Source organism: Cylas formicarius, unplaced genomic scaffold, assembly GCF_029955315.1.
Source record: "Cylas formicarius isolate icCylForm1 unplaced genomic scaffold, icCylForm1.1 PGA_scaffold_4__25_contigs__length_36172078, whole genome shotgun sequence".
NCBI lineage: Eukaryota > Metazoa > Arthropoda > Insecta > Coleoptera > Brentidae > Cylas > Cylas formicarius.
The window spans coordinates 28,079,165-28,101,382 of NW_026844334.1; the positions used below are offsets into that span (position 1 = coordinate 28,079,165).

Here is a 22,218-nt window from a genome sequence, read left to right on the forward strand (position 1 = left end):
TTAGTTATAGCTTAAAAAATGCATTTCTTTATGTAAAGTATCTCGGGGTAACGTTAGGCTTCAATTATTGTTTGAGAAATATATCGAAACAATAGTTCAATCCAATCTTACTGAAACTTTAAATCTGCGGAACAGAAAACATCCCAAAAAAGTTTATACGTCATCGTGTTCAGACTCTATCGAAACCAAAACTATTTTCGGTGCAAAGAAAGATTTAGGCGCCCTCATTAAATGAAACTGAGCTCCAGAAGAACGGTTTCATACCTTTTATTTATACACAGACTACTCTCGAATAAAATATTATGTCTTCGACTAATGCCCTCTCAAAATTGAAAATGCCAGAAATGCATTCAAGGACACTTTTTGGTATTGGTAATTTTTGATTTCTCCAGAACATTTTACTCCTTTTGCACTCCTGTAAAATATTCACTTTTTTGTTAGGATAAAAGCCGTTGATAAAACAAAAACCAACGCAGGAGGAATCCAGAAGTTTTATAAAATGTACAGAGCCAATTGTAAATAAATTTTACTGAAGGAGGTCCATCTGGAAGTTATTGAATGCCATTTATCTAATCGTAGTCAATTGTAGAACTAAGAATCAAAGTAAGCATACTTCTAGGAACAGGGAGAGTTGTAGAAAAAATGTCAGTAGATGTGAACTTCCTAAAAATCTCAAATTCAATTATTTAATTTTCCTATATCGGGAAATGGTAAAATAATTTTTCTCGCTTAATTAATTGGTATAATTTTGAAATTCGGTAAGGGTTTGCTGGCGAAATTTTAGTCACTAGTTTGATTTGGCACTGGCCGAACGCAGCGGAACGAGTGACCGAAGAAGGTTGCATACTTTTTCTAGGACCATTAGTTTTGGTTAGATGTCTTTAGGTGACACTGTCCGCATGCGCGATCAATGCATATATAATTAGGTATTTTAAAGTAGAAAGCACAAAAGAAATTATGTGTCTCTATTTTGGTATAGGTCTTTTAAAATTTGTTATGATTCACCTCTCATTTAATCGTTGAGTCGATAGTCGATGATCGATAGTCGATTCAACATTGCCGCTTTGCATTATCTTGAATTGTTTCTATTAATTAGTCATAGAATGCAATTTCCAGAAATTAGCACGGCATTTTTAAGAGAGCTGTGCTAAATGATTCCAATAATTTCAGTAAATTTTCAAACTTTTATGCCACAAAAAATATCAGAGTGTAGTCTTTAACATTTCTTCTTTTATACAGTTCCTTGTTTTCAAGCACATATATATTAGAGCGGTTGTTGGAATGGTGGATTTTCGAGATATAGAAAATATTTAAATTAGGTAGTACTCGTAATATTTCGCATTTCTTTGTTCGTCATCTCTAAGGTCTACATTACAAAAAATAAACGAACACTAATGTCTATTCGTAAAGCTGAATCGCCTCATTGTTGTATTCGCGCTTTAGAGAAGTACAAAGGTATTGTCAAAACCATAAGGCGCAGAGTGGTTAATAACAAAGATTACTTCTCGACGAAATCATTTGTCCTTTGTCTTATTCCAAGCGGTAAATTTCTCTTTTACCACACGTTTTGAAGCGTATCAGCAGAGTTGATATACCTAGGGTTGTTTGTGTATAATATAAAATTGGCGGTATATGGGTACTAAAGGACTGTATCCAAAATAAAACAAAACCAACCAGTTTTGTCAAAAAATTCTGAAACTTAGTGTATAAATATTCAATTCGTATGGCAGAAATTCGAGTTCAAATTTCTTAATTTTGACTCCGGTTGACTCTCAAAACTGGTTTTCCTTCTTATTTAGCCACATCAAAATTTAGAACACTCTAATCGTCTTCTTCTGTTATCTTCTTTTGAAGTTGCTTTTCCAATTGACCCTTGATCGCTGTTCCAAGCAACTCCATTGATGCTAAGGAAAGATAAACAAAGTTTCTCCATTATTTATGGCAACTAAAAAAGAAATTCTGCTTAATCCTAAGGAATTATATAATATTAATAAAGATCTTGTGTATAAGTAACAATTATACAGGGTTACCACATAGTATGTCAAAGTAATATATCTCGTTTATTAGTTTTAGAGAAAAATGTATATATTTTTAAATATGATATGGTGATTAATAAATATGTGAGAAAGCAAAGTTTTTTTTTTAATGGAACACCCTGTATATTGTCATTATCCCTTTTATACCCCCAATCACCCAATGTAGAGTTGTTATGCGCTTTACTGAGTTTTCTTACTAACAAAATACTAAAAACTTTCGTACGGTGCGAAGATATCACAAAAGGTTAACCTGAACATGAAAAATCTACAGGAGCGAATTAAATATAATTCCTTGATATAACATTCGCTAAATGTTAATACAAAATAAAAAAAAACACACAGTATGGTCTATTACGACCCTGCGTTGGAGTGATGGGGTGTTCTATTTAAAAAATATAAGTTTAACTTTCCACATATTTATGAATCAGAATATTTTGAAATAATTTTGAATTGTTCCTTTTGGTCTCATCTATAACTTTTGTATATAACATTTTTCTCTAAAACAAATAATAAACCAGATATATTTTTGATTGCAGTTCAATAATATTTTGGGCTTTAAAAAGGGCAGAATTTCTAAATCAATGGAGGTAAAAGAAACATTTTTTTCACAAATCTAAAAATTTAGCTTCTTATTTTTATTGTTCTTGACTTATTGTGATATTTTCTCATAATTTGACAAATTTTCTTCAAAAAATACTAGATTTAGGTATAGGGAATAAAATTGAAAAAGTATTAATAGAAGTAATTAATTGACGTGTGATGTACAGAGTGTTCCATTTGATTTTTTCACTAAAATTAATATTTTTCTTTTTGATAAACTAACTAACGATTTGAACTAACTTCAAGACAAATTAGCATAAATGACTCTATTACTCTATAAAATTGTGAACATAATTAACGAAAATCTGATGTATGAAAAAACACTGATGAAATATTTTATAATTATAAAATATTTTTAATAATGTAATTATTAACCAAAAAAATTGAAATTTAACTAATACCTTTGGAAATAAGCTTATTAACTAATTTATGAACGTGGTAGAGGTTGCAAGTACTGATTCGAGAACATGAATTTAAACTGCTTAAAGGAATTTTTTGTTTATAATATTAAAAGTCATTTGCCAGATTGTTAATTTTTTCGAGTTCTATAAATCAAGCGTAAACAAAACTTTTTCGAACTTATCGCAGGATATTAGGCAGGGTGCATAGATGACATTTGGAATTACACCAACGATTCGCAAAGTAATGATTTGAGAGGTCTTGAAAAATTAATTTTTAAATAATATACGCTTTTTTTTAAAAAGGCATTGATATGTGTGGTAAATCTTCATCAACCAATCAATCAATGAATCAATCAACAACCCTAGTTTTTTAACGAGATCCTTAAAATGTATTGCTTCGTTGCCTATTCTTAATAAATTTCTACAAGTGTGGAGAAATTTCTTTGTGTCTGATTTCCTACCAAATACTATTGCAATACTTATGTACACATTTTGATACTGATTCTTACAAAATAGAATAAATTTTCTGATATATCGTCGATTCGAAAAATCTTTCTGCATAAATTAATGTATTGCGCACATCTACTCCGCAGTTTAAGTCGCATTGGTCGGGGTTTGTTTTTGGATATTTTTTCTTTTCGCGATTTAAGCACCACCATTCAATCGTAGCGGGAAATTTGACATGAGACAATTTACTCTCCAATATCGCCTACGCCCGGAAAAGCGCTTTCACCCCGCGACTTACGTCGTTCAGGAACGCTCGGCTGGTTATTGAAAAAGGCGAAAATTGGATTGGAAAACACAAAAATTATTTATTTTCGTTGAACTATTGGATTTCAAAGTGTATGGCCGGAATCATTTCGCTTCGAATGGGTCATGCGAGGATGGCGAACGACGAATTAAAGACGCAGATTGCGACGTTGCCGGCTTGTTTTATGACTCGTCGATTTCCTATTGATGTCATTTATACATATATCTCACGTAAGCAACTTTGCTCCACTCGTCATTTTAGTTATGCGAGCTTTATCTACTGCCCTTGCCTCGGCGTATAAGAAAATCGGATCATATAACACACATACAATTAATAAACTTCAGTGGTTGAACATGCTTTATCGAACGACTTATCGTTTGGGTTGTTTTGTACATGGTTTAGCAAAAAGCTCTCTTCTTACTTTAGAAAGTCTTATAAATAAATTCAAGCTGAACTCTGGTATGGATAATAGAAATACCAGAAGTAAATTAAAATTTTTAATACCGAAACACATGAATACAAAGAAAGTTTCACATATAACTTTCAAATAACATTGGTGTAAATTGGTGTATTTATAAGTTTGTGCGCTATTTACATAAACTAGGTTTTAGTCTGGTTCATCAACTTTAAGTTTGAATAACCTAGGCTGGACTTCGCCCTGTATATATTTATATTGTTTGTACATTTATGCTTTTATTATCCTTATTATTATTATTTCAACCTGTCCGTTTGTGTACAAAAGTTGACAGGCATCTGTTGTTGTTTATTAATAGTAATCATGGTAATAAGAAACTTTATTTTGTATTAGATGTAAGAAAATATGCAAATCGTTTAATACGTTCTACAAGAAAAAAGGCAGAACATATATCTCTAGAGAGAAAACCATAAATAAGAAAAATTTATTATATAACTACTAAACTCCCTAATTTCACTTAACTAAAATGTACTGAAATTAAATATACATATTAGGGAAATTCTTTGGTAACCAACAGTTTAAGTGACGGTTTACCAAAATATCTCAGCTGCAATTTTCCTCTCCGAACAACTAGGATTCTAGCTCAACTTACACTAACAAGTGATTATTTAACAAAATTTACTTATAAAGGTTTGTTTTATAAACTCAATTATACTGAACTTTGCACTATATAGAAAATGAAATTCTATTCAACGTGCCCCGGTATAACAATAACAATAACTAACATGATTAAAGATGTAGAGTTTTTTTGTGGAACAATTGGATCTAGTGGGGGTTGCGAGGTTGACGATAATTCTAAAACTTAAGTCCTTTCTCACTTATAAGGATATAAATGTAAATTTTGTACATATTATCCTTCATAGGTCCTTGTTATAGGAATAATCCGAATTTCCTAATAAACAATACATATATAATATTACAATTTTCTTGCTATCATCTTAAATCTTTTGCACACGTAATTAATTATTTATTTCTATTCTGGTATAAAAATTATCCTCTTTAAATGAAAAAAAGAAATTTCTTTGTACTTATTCTACAATGAGGTTTCTTGAAATAAAAACCATCGTTATAATACATCTTCCACTTTCAGAGTTACTAAATAACATTTTATTTTTCGCAAAACACTGATGCACTGACTCAGAATCTTGCAACTTAGAGCCGTTCTTAGAGTTCCTTATAGACCTATAAATCATTAGCAAAAACTTCACGTTCAACATCCATATACCTCGGATATATCGCTAATAAAAATTAAAAATTAAAGTGGTGCTAAATTGGAGCCTTGAGGAACGCCCGCCGTGACTTCAAATATCAAATTATGCTGCACACACTGTTATCGACCCGTCAAATAAGAAGTAAAAAAATCCCTATAATTTAAATTTTTACAAGTTGATTTTATTAAATACCTTTGTTGTAATGTCTTTATATTGCTTTGATATTTTCTTCACCGAACATCACTGATAGCTGCTTAATTATGTTAAATATCTTTATCTATTTGTGCTGACTATACTGAGGTCGACTTGATATATGGTTTCACGTAAACTTTATAATTAAAGTTTGAGAAAAACTCTATTTATATGTTTATTTTATTTTAGTTTAATTAAACTATTTATTTTTAATTTAAATTCTATTTACTAGCTCACTTTGTCGGGAAGTGCAGTGATTAGGAAACCAAGCGAAAATGAAGCAATAACTACTAGATGAGGATAGGAATTGCAATCTATTCAAGAAACAATTTCGCCATTACTAGACAGGGTTGATTGCGCGTTGTTTATACGAATGCTGTTTGGCAACGCTGCCGTAAGTGATAAAGCGACGATGAGGGCCTGGCTACGTTTCAAAACTCGTTTATTTGCCTGCAGGAAATGCAAGCTGATAAAATATTTGATTTATAAGCGGGGACAATTTCGGCTTTTCTGGCTCGATTGCATAATTTACATAAACATATTGGAGCTTGCCAAACGAAAAATCAACATTTATTAGCCCCTTATATCGCTTCTAACGATATTGCGATAGTCGCTGGGGTTAAAGTTCGCCAAATGAACTGGACGTTGCCGTTACGGTTGATGTGTTTCTATTTTAATTTCTGTTTCCGTTTTAGCTTTTACCTCGGTGAATTTTGTTTCTGTTCAAAGTCGAATTTATTTCAGAGGGTCATTAGCACGCAATAATATAGTCTAAGAAGCATCTTTGGTAAATGTATTTAAAGTTATGTAGATTTACTTTTCTTAAGATTTTCAAGAAAAAAAACTCTAAAGAAGTTAATAAAAAAATGATTTCGGTTAGTTTTAATTGTAGTTATTTTTTTACGACTCTTTGCTTTATTTTAATATTATTGGGAACTTTTTGAAGAGTTATTTTTATCTGACAGGGTGGTACGATTAACAGCTAATGTCACATTTTAGAATTTTTACTGCTGAAAAGCAATTTAAAAAGAAAAAAATTTTAAAATGTATTTCAAGCACCGATGACCTGATTGAAAGTTGATTAAGTAATAATATTATGTTAAATCATAGAAAAAGTAATGCTTTAAAATTTTGAAATTGACCCACGTTGCTATACAAAAATTAATGAAAAAAATTTAAAATAAAAGACATAATAGGTTTATATACTACAATAGTACACAGTACGCAGTAATATTAAATCACACGGTGTGTTGTCGGATACAATTAATTAATTTGATATGAGTTTTTCTGTTAGTCATTTTTTAAATATTGCACATTTCAGATTGTCGTTATAGTGCAAACTCTTTGATGTATAAGAGAAAATTAAACTTGTATCTGGAATAAATCTTATCGAACAAGCGGTATGGAACATAATTTGCTGTTTTGCCATACTTTTTCTCTTGAAATTTTTACAGATTCTCTTGCCAAGGTTTTTAGTCCATTTCAGTTGGAAAATATCCATGTTTCCTCTAAAAATACCACTTTTCTGAGTTATAATATAGATAATTCACTATATCTGTTTTTTTTTAATTGAACAGCTGACTCACCACTATAGCTGTTCACATAAAAATCTTTGGTTACACTCTTTTTTATAGCGACAACTTAATGTGCTTACTAATCTTGATAATAATTGAAATATCTCACACAATAAGTTTAAACGCTTGTTTCAAAACTGGAAGATTTACATTGGTTTTTGGTCTATACAAATTATAAATCATATTTCGAACTTTCATTTTCACATCTTCCCTTCTAATCTTCAATCTTTGGATTTCTTTGCTTACACTTTCCAGTCTTCGGTATTGTAATGTGTTTCTGAGATGCATAATGTTTTCACTCCTATTTCCTGGCTATCCTTTGGCGATTTTTAAAACTGTTTATCAAATTTAAAACCGTTGATGTTGCTTGGAAATCAAAAAAAGCTTGTCAAACTCTCTGTAATTCAAAACTTCTTAAAATTAAAGCTTATCGATATCAAAAATTAACTTTCTTGGGTGATGGGTAAAGGATTTTAATTTTCTGTTGAATAGAAATAGAATACAATTCATGTTCCAACTGTTACGGGCGATAAGCACAAGCGGAATTCGTTACTTGTATGAACGTTTGCCAATAAAATAAGTACGTACAAAATAACCGGCCGTTTATTATACAGAAGCTGCAACACATATTTTTACATGACGCACACACGACAGTGAAGTACAGAGAACAAGTGAATCAAATATCTACGGTACTGAGAGGCAAAGATAAAGAGACGTAAACGCAATATGTATTGCATATTACTTATACAAATAAATGTACCTAACACGCAAAGTATTGTATTCCAACATTCTCGCTCAATATTTGCGTTACATAGGCGAGTACAATAAGATACCAAATTTTAGTCCCATTTTAAGTTAAATTACAGCTAAATCACTGCAAGCTTAGTTTACCACATAAATATAAGTGTTTATTACTAGCCAGACCTTTTGTAAGTAAGTCGGCTACCAAGTCAATAGTTGACATGTATAGAAAAGTAACACTACCATCTCTAACTTTTTCTCGTAAGAAATGGTATTTCACATGTATATGTTTTGTACGCTTGTGAAATATTTGATTTTGGGCTAATTTTATGGCACTTTGATTGTCATTATATACTCTACATGCCTGTGATACATTTAGAAATTGACACTCACTATTAGTAGTGAAGAAGAGCTCATGAATAAAGAGTGCTCACAGTACTACAGTCAGTCATTTGAAAACGTTCAAGCAATTTAGTTATATATTGCTCCTGACTTAATTTTAATTCATTTTTGGTACGATTTCTTTCTATTTTCATGCCTAAACAGTAAGATATAGGCCCCAAGTCTTTGATGTCAAAGTTTTTATGCAATTCCTATTTTAGCACTTTAATTTCTTCGAAATTATTATAGAACAAGAAAAAATCGTCAACATACAGAGCCATGATGACAATGGAGTTATCTGTAACTTTAAAATACAAACAGGGTTCAATCTCAGACTGCACAAAGTTTAATTTTTGCAAAACTCTACTGGCTTTTTCAGACCACAAACGAGATGATTGCTTGAGTCCATAAATAGCTTTCTTTAACAAGCAAACTTTATTTTGTAAGCCAGGCTCCTTGAAGCCATCAGGTTGACACATATATATTGTTTCATTCGGGCCACCATTAAGGAATGCAGTTTCAACGTCAAGATGATCACCTTCAAGATTCAATTCAGCTGCCATTGCAAACAAAGGTCTCAAACTAGAAAAACGGACAACAGGGGAAAAAGTTTCAGTATAATCAACTCCATATTTTTGAGTAAACCCCTTTGCCGCCAAACGAGCTCTATATGTTGCAATTTGGCCGCTCTGATCTCTTTTGATTTTAAACACCCACTTATTTCTAACAATATTGGTGTTAGCAGGCCTGTCAACTAATTCCCAAGCACTATTCTGTCTAAAAGCATTAAGCTCCCTTTGGATAGCTAGAATCCATTGATCTTTATTTGGTGCAGACAATGCTCCGGAAACAGTCTCTGGCTCTGACTGTACATTTAAAGATAACATAGCAAAATCAATATCTGAATCAGATAAGTCGGTCAAAACATATTCGTTAAAAAACGTCGGCTTACGAGAGATTCTTTTTGGGTACCTTCGGTCCTCAGTAACATTCACATCACTATCAGGAACCTGTTGCACATCACTCATTCGCGCTTCCATAGCACCTGTTTGTCCAATCACAGCAACTGTCCCGTCATCAGACGGTACACCATTTTCCACCAATTTTTCTGGGGAACTTGCTGAAGAACTGTCTTCTTTGGCAACTAGAGTTCTCTCTGCATCTTCAAAAGGTTCACTCTCTGAAACATCACTTACCGCGTCATTAGTCTGCTGAAGAGGTTCTTACCATTTTTGTGGTCCATTCCAAATTCTGCACCCTCCAGTGGCATGGTAATAACGCCGATGTTCTGAGAACTTGCTTCATGTTCTAAACGCACAGTTTTCTGTTCCAAAAATATCACATCTCTTGCAATTCGAAGTTTGTGAGTAATGGGGTCAATTAATCTATATCCTGTAGTTACATCAGAATAGCCAACAAATATATATTCCTTGCTTTTCTGTTCCAGTTTCCCTCGTTTTCCATCAGGGACACGAACAAAGGCTGTACAGCCAAACACTCTAAGGTGACCAAGATCGACCTTCTTGCCTGTCCATCTTTCCTCTGGAGTTTCTCCCTTGATCCTTTTAGTTGGTGATCTATTTATAAGATAGACAGCCATGTTCGCCGCCTCCGTCCACATCTGGCTTGGACAATTTGTATCAAACATCATTGAGCGCACCTTATCCATTATTGTGCGGTTGTAACGTTCGGCTACACCATTTTGTTCTGGTGTATAAGGAACCGTCATCTCATGTTTTATACCTTTTTGTTTTAAAAACTTGTCCAAATTCTGATTGCAGTATTCACCACCATTATCAGTTCGTAATATTTTTATTTTTCTTTCTGTTTCATTTTCGACTCGAACACAAAAAACTTTAAAGCAATCAGCAACTTCATCTTTACTTTTGAGAAAATAACAGAAATCTTTTCTTGTGCTGTCGTCAATTAGTGTAAAAATATATCTAGCACCACACCAGGACTTTATTTCTATAGGTCCCATTACATCTGAGTGGATTAAGTCTAATTTATTCGCAGCCACCCCATTACTTTTATTTTTGGGGAACGGTTTCTTCGAATGCTTACCCTAAATGCAACTTTCACACAAGGATGGAGGTTGAGTATCACAATAGCTAATTCCTGAGGCCAAACCTTCTTTTAACAACTTCATGCTAAAATGATTAAGATGCTTTTGTGCCACAGCATTTGCGATTCTATGACTTCTGCAGTATTTGCACAGATGTCACTTTCTGGTATTGTATCAAGCTGTTGGTGAATTCTTTGCAATTAAATATTCGCCAACCCTGCGAATCAAAAGATACACTAAAACCCTTTGAAATTAGTGAATTAACACTTAATAAATTCACACCAGGTTAGGAACATATTTTATATCTGAAATGCGTCTTTCGCTGCCATTTTGCTGCAACTTGACAACTGCATCTCCCGTTCCGGCAACAGACAACCTAGCATTGTCAGCAACTATAATTTCCTGTCCTTTATTTTTGTCAGACCAGTCATATGAGAAGTAGCTCCACTATCAATATACCATACATTTGGTAAAATATGTCTTTCACTTATGTTAAAAGCTGCAAACAAAGCTTTGTTGCTATTCATATTTTTAACTTTTGCATGAGGAAACTTATTTTGATGGTTATATTGTTTCTGGGTACACTGATTTTTATAGTGCCCCTTTGAGCAACATCAGCAGCACCAAGGAGTCTTTTTACCTGTTTTTGATATCAGTGCTGTGTCTCCATTTGAGCATTTACCATTATGCCATTTTTTATCTTGCAGGAGCTTGGTCTTTACAAAATCTGAGGTTATGTCAGTTCCAGAACTTTCATCGGGTCATAATCTTCAGTGAGCCCTTGGAGCATAACAACACCTAAAAACTTATCATCAATAGGTCTACCCATCGAAATAAGTTGTTGCGAGAGAGACATAATTTCATTAACATAATCCTCCATTGTATCATAATTACTCAACTTAATGTAACACAGATTCCTCAAAAGGCGCAGACGTCGATGAAGTCCCTTGTCTTCAAAGGCTTTTTCAAGAGCCTTCCAAGCTTCTATCGATGTTTTTGCCTGCATCACGTGCGGGTACGTTGACTTGTCCAAGGAAAGAATTATTTTGGATAACGCTTTTTCTTCCTTACGTGCTGCCTCCCGGCATGCTGCAACCGCTGTTGGAGTTTCGTCAGTAGTCGCGAAAGTAACCATCTGCCCCATCACACATTCCCAAAGACCATCATGTTTCAACAGAGCAGTGATTTGAAATCGCCAGTCGCTATAATTCTGTCGACCTTTCAATTTTTCGATCGCAGAAAATGCGGAACCTACATCGGCAGCCATTTTGAATAAACGACACAAAGAACGACAAAAAAAATTCGGCCACGCAATAGTTCAAAGCCCTTTCGTTACTTATATCAACGTTTGCCAATAAAATAAGTACGTACAAAATAACCGACCGTTTATTATATAGAAGTTACAACTCACATTTTTACATGACGCGCACACGACAGTCAAGTACAGAGAAAAAGTGAATCAAATATATACGGTACTGAGAGGCAAAGATAAAGAGACGTAAACGCAATATGTATTGCATATTACTTATACAAATAAATGTACCTAACACGCAAGGTATTGTATTCCAACATCAACAATGTAGTTTATTTAGTGCTTGCTTAGTGGACGCTTTTTTTTTGTTACTTTCGCCGACGGCCTACAGAATATTACCTGATTATCGGTTAGAGTCCGTCCGGGGAGTAAAGACCAAACGTTATCTCTATTTGCTCTGCGGCGCAGCGTGAATGTAATTTGAAAGTGACAGGTTGAACGGGAACACAATAGCTTTGTTCTGTATTGCCGCACCGCCGCCCACTTCGAAGCTGTCGTTTTCGGTCACATACTACACCATCCAGTCCAAACGGTCCACTACTGGATAATTTTATTAATAGAACAGGGCCGTCATCTCTTTGTAGTTTATATACAAAATTACAATGGAACAATCCGCCGTTTCAAGTAGGAACTGCGGAGAACATCTGTCGAATTTGCTTTGCGATTTCTGCCTGCCACTTTTCTAAATTACCTTGTCAGCACTCTAGATGGCACTGTGACCCCAACACAGTGTAAACACTTCCTTATAATTATCCTAATTTTATCTTTTCTTACTTTATTAACCTTTAATTACTCATTGCGATTACATAGATCACGAAACGAAGTATTTACGCAAAAAGTTGACTGGGTGGTGGCGGAATTCTTCACTCAGTGTTATTTAGTGACGAGATATATTGGCAAATGAATTAAAATAACTTAAAAAATGGCTAATTATTTGAAAGTTTGATATTATTATTGTAGCCAATATTGAGTCTTTCACGTTTGTTTGTTAGATTATAAAAAATTATAAACTAATAAAAAAAAATTGTTTATAAAATTGCATATGCCTACAAAGGATCATTCATTATTAAAGTTTAATAAAATATAGAAAACATAATAATAAAATAATAATAGTAATAATAATAATAATAATAATAATAATAATAAACATGAACTAATTGACGTCGTTAACAAAAATTATATACTTTAATAATGATACTAATATCACATATTCAAATCCATACTAAAAGTTTCAATTCCTGCCAAATGTATTTTTTAAGTTAATATTCCGATGTGACCCGTCTTTATTTGTTAAAACTTTCAAAAAATTTTGATGAATTCCCGATGAATTCATTTTGTCTTGATTTTATTTCAAATATTATTTAAAAAAATATCATAATATTTTCTTAAAAATTTGAAAATATAAAATATTTTAGAATTGGTCTCTGTGACGCCCACTGGAATATAATTAACCATAAATAACCATAGTCTATAAAAGTGTCGCCCAAAGTTCAGTTAAAATAGGAGCACTTATATTATACACGCTCTGTTTAGATAAATAATAATAAGTTTAGCGTTCCAAAAACTAAACTCCAAGCACCAAACACACCCACATACAGCAGAGGTAATTTTCCTTCAGTGACAGAAATGTGCACAAAGCAAGATTTGAGTGCAAGGGTCAAGGCACTGATAAGAGCGATTTTTCATTTTTCATATCAACTATACTTGTGGCAAAAGTATTTGTAGTGTTGTAGAAAAAGAAAAAAAAGAATATAGTTGTAAAACAGCGATAACCGAAACTTTCCTAAATAACAGGAGAAAGTATAGCTTATGGAAGCGACGGAAGGAAACCATGGAACTAAAAGACAGATATGGGAAAGAACAGAATGCGGGACGGATAAAAGAAGTGTCCAAGAGAAGAGTACAAATGTTTAATTGAACAAATGAGTAGAAGAAGAGTTAAAATTATTCGAAGTAATGCGCAGCCTTCTCGTTATTGGCGAAATGAAATTATTAGTTCATTTGGATAGAATTACTTGATGAAATTCCATTTAACACAACTAAAGTAGAACAAAAATTATTCAGATTTTTACAGTTATTTAATGATTAGCTGTTTCGGCAACACCGTGCCTTTATCAAATACAAATTGTGGACAATATTCGGACCCCTATTTATATAAACAGGTAGTAATAGATTTGTAATTTCCGGTGTAGGGTTATAAATTTAAATTTAACAATTGAGACACATTCATATCCAATTTGTAATTAAGTAATAGATTTGAATAACTCATAGCTTCCAACAAATTCCGTTTTTTGCTTTTTGATTCATTATGTAAAATATCAAAATTATCGTCAAACTTAGAATTAGAATTTGAATTAGATTTGATAAAGACACGGTGTTGCCGAAACAGCTGTCATTAATCATTAAATAATATTTTTGTTATAATTTAATTGTCTTTCAAAGAAGATGGTACCAAGTACCAAAAGGATTATGGTGTTGACTGTTCCGTCTGTGAGTTTTCCCCCTCAATTTGCAGACACGCCCAGAAATTAGCAGAGAATCCACAGACATATCCTATAAAATTTGATGAAAAACACAAAACTCTTCGTCTTCTCCTTAGGTTATGATTTAGTGGGTCACTATCCAGCTCTCTTACATACTTTAACACTTTATTGCCAAACCGAAAAACGTTTATCGTCATAGATTGTTGTGTCAGTGCAATTCGCATCGTTTTGTAACATATTTCAACTTAAAATCTTCCTTTAAATTAATCAATGCAATGCTTTGACAAGTTTTTGTATTTTTGTGTTTTTTTTTTAGATACGTCAAAGCGATAAGGCGACATTGTATTAAAATGATTCGCATTGAAAACATTTGGTTAGTAAAGACCCGTTCATTATCGAATATATTCTTTTGTGCTTCGCAATAAAATCATCAACATTCATTAAATTGTTAATCTCCCTCGGTCGTTCTAGTTGGTGCGACAATCCAATCAAGACAGCCCCCGAAGCATTAGGCATGATTCGAGGGTGAATTTTAAACTAACTGACTGTTTTTAAGATTGATTATATATCCGGAATATTTGTTACCCCCGAACGGTGTTTTTTTTTTCTTCCATTTCACGCTCCATTCAATCATTTAAAACCCGACCGAATGAGAAAAAAAGGCAAAATAAGCGGTATGAAAAAGACCGTCTTGCAATGGCGGCCCTTCCACGGACATTTCGGACAATTTATCTCGGGAAAACGTAGGGCTTCCTTTGATTGTTTGTTGTGAATGAATGTGTCATGCGAAAAAAGACAAAGTGTCGCTGTCTCTCGAGGAATTTTCGAGAAGATGGTTTAATTTAAACACGCTTGAATTGAAGGATGTAAGCTTAGAAAGGCACGGAAAACTTGAAATAGCGACTGTGGCGAAGTAAGCAGTAAAAAATCTGGAAGAATGGAACTCATTACGGAAAAGGAATGAAAGGAAATTAGGGAAAGAGGTATTACATAACCACTTGGTTGGAGGGATACTAACTTTTTTTCGTTTTTTTTTCTTTTTGGTGTCCAGGAACCAACAACCAATATAGCCAGTTAAGATCAGTGACTTCAAGTTCAAATTACTGCTTGATTATTACTTTAAGGTCTATCTCATAAGTGATGTCAACTTACTGATGTGAACAAAATACTGAGATTTATGACTCCAAAAGTAAAAAATTTACCCTATATTAATAAGTAATAATACTCCCGTAGGGAATGTCTGGCACTACAACATATCTTGCAGTGATCTGTCAGAAGTATACAACAACGTTACATCAAGGCTTCTCTACAGATGTAATCTGGTATACTATAACATGTTTATGACAGAAAATTGATCCACATGGACGAAATTATGAAACCATGTGGTGTAGAAAAAGAAAGACTCCGAAAAATGTTTTATTTATTTTGTTTGTACATTTAAAGAAAAGGAAACCTACCTGGTGGTATAGAGAGCTCTACTACAAAGTAACAACTAAAAGGACCCAAATAAAAATTGCGTTATTAAATCACTACCGGTTGACTTCAATTTTAATCTCGCCTGTATTAATTTGTATAGTTTTATTTTTCTTACTTAATTGAAATGTAACTTAAATAGATTTTTATTCACGTCATGCCCTTAGGAGATCTATTGTGGACCAAATTTCTCCACGTTTTAGAGAAATATCCTCTTTCCACAGGATATGCGGCTCAATTTTCATCGAAACCGACTAAAACGTGAACCCGCATAACGATATATTTTGCCATTTTAGATTTTTTTTCAAAAATTGGCATTTAACAATATAAACCTGGAACTTTTTTTGTCAAGGACAATTTTACGCCAAAAGATTGTAATATAATAATTGTAATATTTGGCGAACTTTAGGGGAGATCTTTCCAAAGAACTTTTTTATAAAACACTTCACTAAGAAGATACAGCGGTAGAAACTTTTTCAATATTCTGCTGTTCTACTGAAACAACATTTACAATTGGTATCAGAGAAATTAAAAAATAGCTGCAATTACGTTTACAAGAGGATATTTTCTATTTTGTGAGCAAAAAAAAATCCCTCGTTATTAATGAAATACCTCGTACACATGCTGGGGTAGAAGGCGATGGAATGAAGAAGACCTTCAGCATTGTAAACATGCACCTTTACCAACAACATTTTGTATTGCTGAACATTACTCCCCGTATGTATACAGATTATTTAAAAAATCATGCGGCAATGATCGACTAATGGTTCATTAGTCAAAAAATATTTTAAAAATTTCGTATAAATGGAGACCCGCTAATGCTTAGTTTTAAAGAGATAAGGGGTGTTACATATTTTTAAAAGATAACGGATTTTGTTGAAATTTTGCAAAGCCAAGATTAATTTTGCTTCCACTATTCCACCATTTGGTCACAATGACGTAATTATTTTCGCACAACTGTTTTAGCTTTATATTGAACACAGGGCCTACGTTCAGATGAATTTTTAAATATATTTCTGGCCTAAGGATCCTCCAGCCGAGCGTTTACTCGTGTTTCAAAAAAATCTCACCACCTAATTAGACATTTTTTGCTTGCTTCTTTGGGGGTAAGTCAAGGAGACAGTTGCTCCGATTTAATTAAATTCTATTTAGAATTGAGCGTTTTTATATTTTCTTCGGGGCTTACAATTTCGTCAGAAATAAGAAGCGGAATCGGATAAACGGTCATGGCAACCGGCTACGTAACGAGAGAGTGTCTTATTTTTATTATGGACCAGAATTGGCCCGTAGCGTTAGACATTGAATGAAGATTTTAGAATTTTGTTCTTAGGCGAAACAAACAAACCAGTGGAAAATATATTCTCTGTTTTGAGAGATTGCGTACCGTATACGTTTTGCTTTTAACAAGGTCCAATCTTGTTATTTTATCTCATGTCTTCAGGGTCAGAAAGAGTCACAAAAATAATAAGCCGAACGTTTTGAAGGTTCTATCGGTCCTTGTGAAATTAAATCAAACTTTTCTATGAAATCCGAGGCCAGTAAAATCTGTTCGTTATTTCATATTCTCTTAAGAAATCGATATACGGTTGCGTAGCAAATATCAACTCATAAAGAGACCATATAAACCAATGGAATTCTGTCATTCAATGCTGGTTTAGAGTACTTGCTAGTATAAGTAATTTTTGTATTTCTTTGCATCAGACGGTGTAGTTTATTATATCGAATAATCCCAACTTGTGACGTGAACTATCCAGAAATGCAAATGTCAATACGACGAAGAAGTGTTGTTTAGCAAATTTATAACTCTGTAGATTGAGAGCGTCTAATGAGGCATCTAATAGATTTTGGCGATAGAAAAATTGCTGTTTAGTTATTATTTTTAACTGAAAACAGTTTCAATTTGTTTCAATATCAAACACGAAAAATTATGCTTAATGACAATTTTTCCACTTTTTCCATAATCATATATTTTCGAATTAATTTAATAATTCTATTTGTTATTTACAAACACCATTTTACAATAACGTATTAAAACCATGTACAGACTGTTACAAAGTGAAACACAGGACTGTAACTGTTGGAAAAAAAAATTTTTGCGAGGGCAATTCATAAAAAAGCGCCCTCAAAAGCTTAACGCTCAATGTTATCATTGTCGCTTATTTTATAACTTTGTGAAAGTGAGATACATCTAAGAATCGGTATTATACATTTGTTATCGTAGAAACGTCCTCCTAAAGGCATTACCTTTGAGCTGAAGTCGAAGGTAATATGAATGCGAATTTAAGAAAAAAAAATAGAAGACAAATTCTTTAAATCAAAAATTGTGGACTTTTTTAAGCGCATCCAAATATCCTCTACAAATTTTATTGCGCAACACCAACTTTTCGATGTATTTTTGATTTTTGTTAGTCTTCTATTTCCGCTAACTACGTTTCTTCTGGGGCAGTTCAGCTTTTGAAGAGGGATTGCTAAGACTCTTCCGAATCTCATGTCAAAATTTTCATCTGGGGCAGCACATTTTTCAATATAAAAAAATATATTTTTCAATTTTTAATGACAAATTTAGTTGCTAATTTTCATTTCAATAATCTCAGTCGTCTTTCCGACACTTTGGAAATGTGGCCCAACATTTTTGTCACAGAATTAGAGCAGTACACTATCCATGCACATTTCGTTAGAAAACGCACCCGAAACAAAATCAACGACATTTGCCCCAAGAACCCATGCAAAGAGTATATATATATATATATATATATATATATATATATATATATATATATATATATATATATATATATATATATATATATATATATATATATATATATATATCTTTGTTGATGGACATGTAATTCAAAATTTTGAAATTTAGAAAGAAGTCATTAAATAATGGTAATCATGGCCATTTAGTCCAGGCAACGACAATTATGTATAAGGAAAGCCGGAATTAAATCGGATGTCTAGGGTCAATTATTTTAAAAGCTTTTTCCACCTCATATTCGAAGAAATTGTTATGTTTCCATGGCGGTATGTTACTAATACTAATTACATTATTGAAAGAACCTCCTTCAGAATATGATCGAATATAAATATATAATATAAATGGTAATTTCCTACTACTGACCGATAGGTGGTTGAACAGTTTTGCCCTTTGAGGTTAAGGCAGTGACCACGAGTGAAGCTCTCAGGTCTATGTTCTAACTTCTTTAAGTTACAATTAAATCGAATGCAGGACTTTTGGATTGTCTGCAAGCCCGTATCAAGAGTACAGGTCAATAAGCCGAATTACAGTAACTCGGACCATTCAATGTCATCATGAATTCTTTGTCTTGATACAATTGTCTTAATTTACAGTAGTTTTTTTGTATTGGAGTTTTCACGTTTAAATGAAATATCTTAAATTTTTTACACTGTTGTTAATGGAAGAACTTTGTTAAATGATAGAGGCCAGTAGAGGATATATTAAGGTAAATGAAAATTCCACACTGAAGTAAGACAATTAATAACTGCGAACACTTGTTAACAAATCGGGCGCTGTTATACAAAACGTTTCTATCAAAAACATTTAGACAAAATTCGTGGCCGTTTCGAATATTCCCGAAACGTTTTCATAACAGCCTGCTGACATTAAAAAATAAACGGACGTCAACTATTACCACCGGTCCACGTTTCGGTAGTATGTTGTAACAGGCACAGTTAAAAATTGACAAACTAATTAAAATTTTATTCAGTAATAAATGAAAAATTACGGTCTGCTGCGTTAAAATGCAGAACCAGTCAGTCGTGGCAATATTCTGTCCTGCGAATATGCAGCCGGTGCTGGCGCGATTTTAGCGTTCGCACGAGAACGACCGAGCATACCTGCCCGATTGTGAAAAGTGATTAATAAGTCAATTGTTTTGCCATGCGATGGGATTAATTTGGGACAATGGAAAATACGGACCGTCAAAAATCAGTTTCAAGGAAAATTTGTTGTACAATATTTATTAACGAATTTCATAATTTCGTAATGATGCCGAATCTATTTGAAAGAAAAGAAGTGTTATTACATAAGAGGACTTGAACTGTTCGTTTATTTAATATATCTTGTATATGTATGTATATGTATGTGTACCCCAAGTAGCATTCTTCTGAATCATAACATTTGTTACCATTTGGATTACTTTAATATAAGTTGAGTGCTAACGCCAATTTATACATTAATGATACGTGAAATGATAAATGGGTTTAATGGCGACGTTAGACTGACGTCATAGACCAACCGATTTTTGACTGATGATATTTATATTTTTGGAGGATGTAATAATATATCAATGTTAAACTGACTACACGAACGTACTTAATTTAGAATTTACAATTTTCGAGCATTAAAATGCTGTAAAACTACTCGAACATTTCATTTCCTTCGGCCATGGTATAGTTTTCTAGTCTTTAAACTTAGTAAACTAGTATTATTAACGCTTTGGATCAAGGAGAAAAAGTTAATAAAAGAAAAACCTGGAAGAGAGATTTACCTAGGATTGTTTTGAAGAAACATTGCAAAAATGTCCTTTAAATTGGCATGTGGATTAATTGCAATTTCAGTAAACCATAATCTAGGTTGAAGAAACATCTGTGACAATTTATCATCAAACTTACTTTTCATACTTATGCCACTTATGGAACGCAACCTTAAATTTTTTATTGGGGTTTCTTGTCTATCAGAATTCGCGAAAAAGTCACTCACCCCTCATTATTCTCGTCTTCACGAACTCTCTGAGATTCACAAACCAAGATTACCTCTTTGACATATTGTCAGCACTATTGGTTCCAAAACATATTCTCTACTAAAGTATCTAGCTTCAATATTAAAACCGTTTACAGGGAAAACTGACAGTTTCATACTTAATTTCTTTCATTTCATTGAACAATTAAAAACCATTACATTATATCCAAACCATATTCTGGTTAGTTTAGTCTCTTTTTCTGAAACTCTTAACAATATTTCAGATGTATTAAAATCTTAGAATCCGGAACCAAATTTTCTCATCTTATTAGAAAAATGCTTGTCAGGAATGTAGTTTTCTTGTAATAGTCAAATTTATGAACACACGTCAGGCACAGCTATGAGTTCTCTATTATCAACAGTGTCATTGCGAATATATTTATTAAAACTGTTGAGAAGAAAGCCCTGGACACCGTCCACTTAAACCCAAAATTATGGAAATGCTACGTTGATGATACATTTATTATTTCGCTTCATGTTCAAGAATTATTTAAAAAATCAAACCTTACGTCGGATCATTCTACGCACACAGACCGAAACCTGAGTGCCTTGTCACTTACCATCAGGTCCAAAAATAAACGGTTATTAACTCTTTTGTTGACAGAGTCTTTAAACTATCTTAACCTGCGTCACTGAAAACAGAATTAAAACACCTTACATTTGCTTTTCTCTTTAATAATTTCCACATTAGAGATATCAAGCATTCCATCGCAAAATACACTTAACCACAACCTTCCAAATACAGTCCCACACTTGCTACTGTTGTCTTTCCTTACATTCATCATTTACGACATATCAATCAATTCTTCTACCAAAGAAAAATCCGAGAATCCATGGAATTCTGTAAGCAATCGAATAATCTTAACCGCGACTCACCTATATAGGATAAGTCATTCGAGGATCAGTCATGTTCATGCTCCTCCCTTAGCTCCGCCCTCCTCAAATAGTATGTACAGGGAACAGGGTAGTGTAGAGTTCTGCCGTGGCGGTATTTTATCAATACGTGTTACGTTTGTATAACTTTAATATCTTGATTGATGACAACTTGAAGAGAGGGCCACAGCCCTTTCGTCGAAGATTAAATACAATATTCTACATACAATGGTGCCAACATAAGCTACATAAACTGCATTTAACAATATGTATACAAACCACAAAACATAATTAAATATATGGCGAATGCGGGAGTACAGTAGAATGCGAGCTAGAAGCCAATAGGATGATTGGCGAAACGTCAGCAAATTTGATTTATCAACAACCGACGCAGGAAAAATCCAGAAGATTTAAATAGTTTTACAGTAGCATATGGAAGTTTCTTTAACAAATCAGATAAAATAAAGTTTGATTTTTGAGAAATAACTTAGTTTTTGAATATTTTTATAAAAACTGACAATTTTAGAAAATATTTTTGCAATTTCCGTATTTTTTGTTTAATGCACAAACTATCCTCACGAACTAAACTTGCCAAAAAAAAAATGGTCGCATATGATGCTGCATTTAGTGGTGACATTGTATAATAGATAAATGAGCGAAAAACTGCAATAGGGTGGTTGGTGCCACATATTGGGAAAGAGATTTTGCTCTCCTTGTTCTCGAGAATCCGTGTCAAGTGTCTTCGAGAAAAGGCAAAATAATGTACATCGTAACGGGATACTTAATACCTTGCTTGTTCCAAAGCAGAAAATGCCGCCAAATCCCGAAATAATAGGTCCACTAATCTGTGTTGGAAAGGGCTTATCAATATTCCTACAGGTTTTT

The 22,218-nt window shown here is 33.1% G+C and overlaps 1 protein-coding gene and 1 long non-coding RNA gene across 2 annotated transcripts in view; one reads left to right on the forward strand and one right to left on the reverse strand.

Annotated features, from left to right (window-relative positions):
- LOC132700724 (protein timeless homolog) overlaps window positions 1-22,218 on the forward strand; it is a 277,802-nt gene that overhangs the window by 246,425 nt on the left and 9,159 nt on the right. The gene's annotated exons all lie outside the window — the stretch shown is intronic.
- LOC132700725 (uncharacterized) lies at window positions 7,842-21,510 on the reverse strand. Its single transcript, XR_009618678.1, has 3 exons — window positions 21,337-21,510; window positions 21,021-21,092; window positions 7,842-12,279 (listed from the first exon to the last, which is right to left on the reverse strand). It is a non-coding gene; the product is annotated as an uncharacterized LOC132700725 (long non-coding RNA).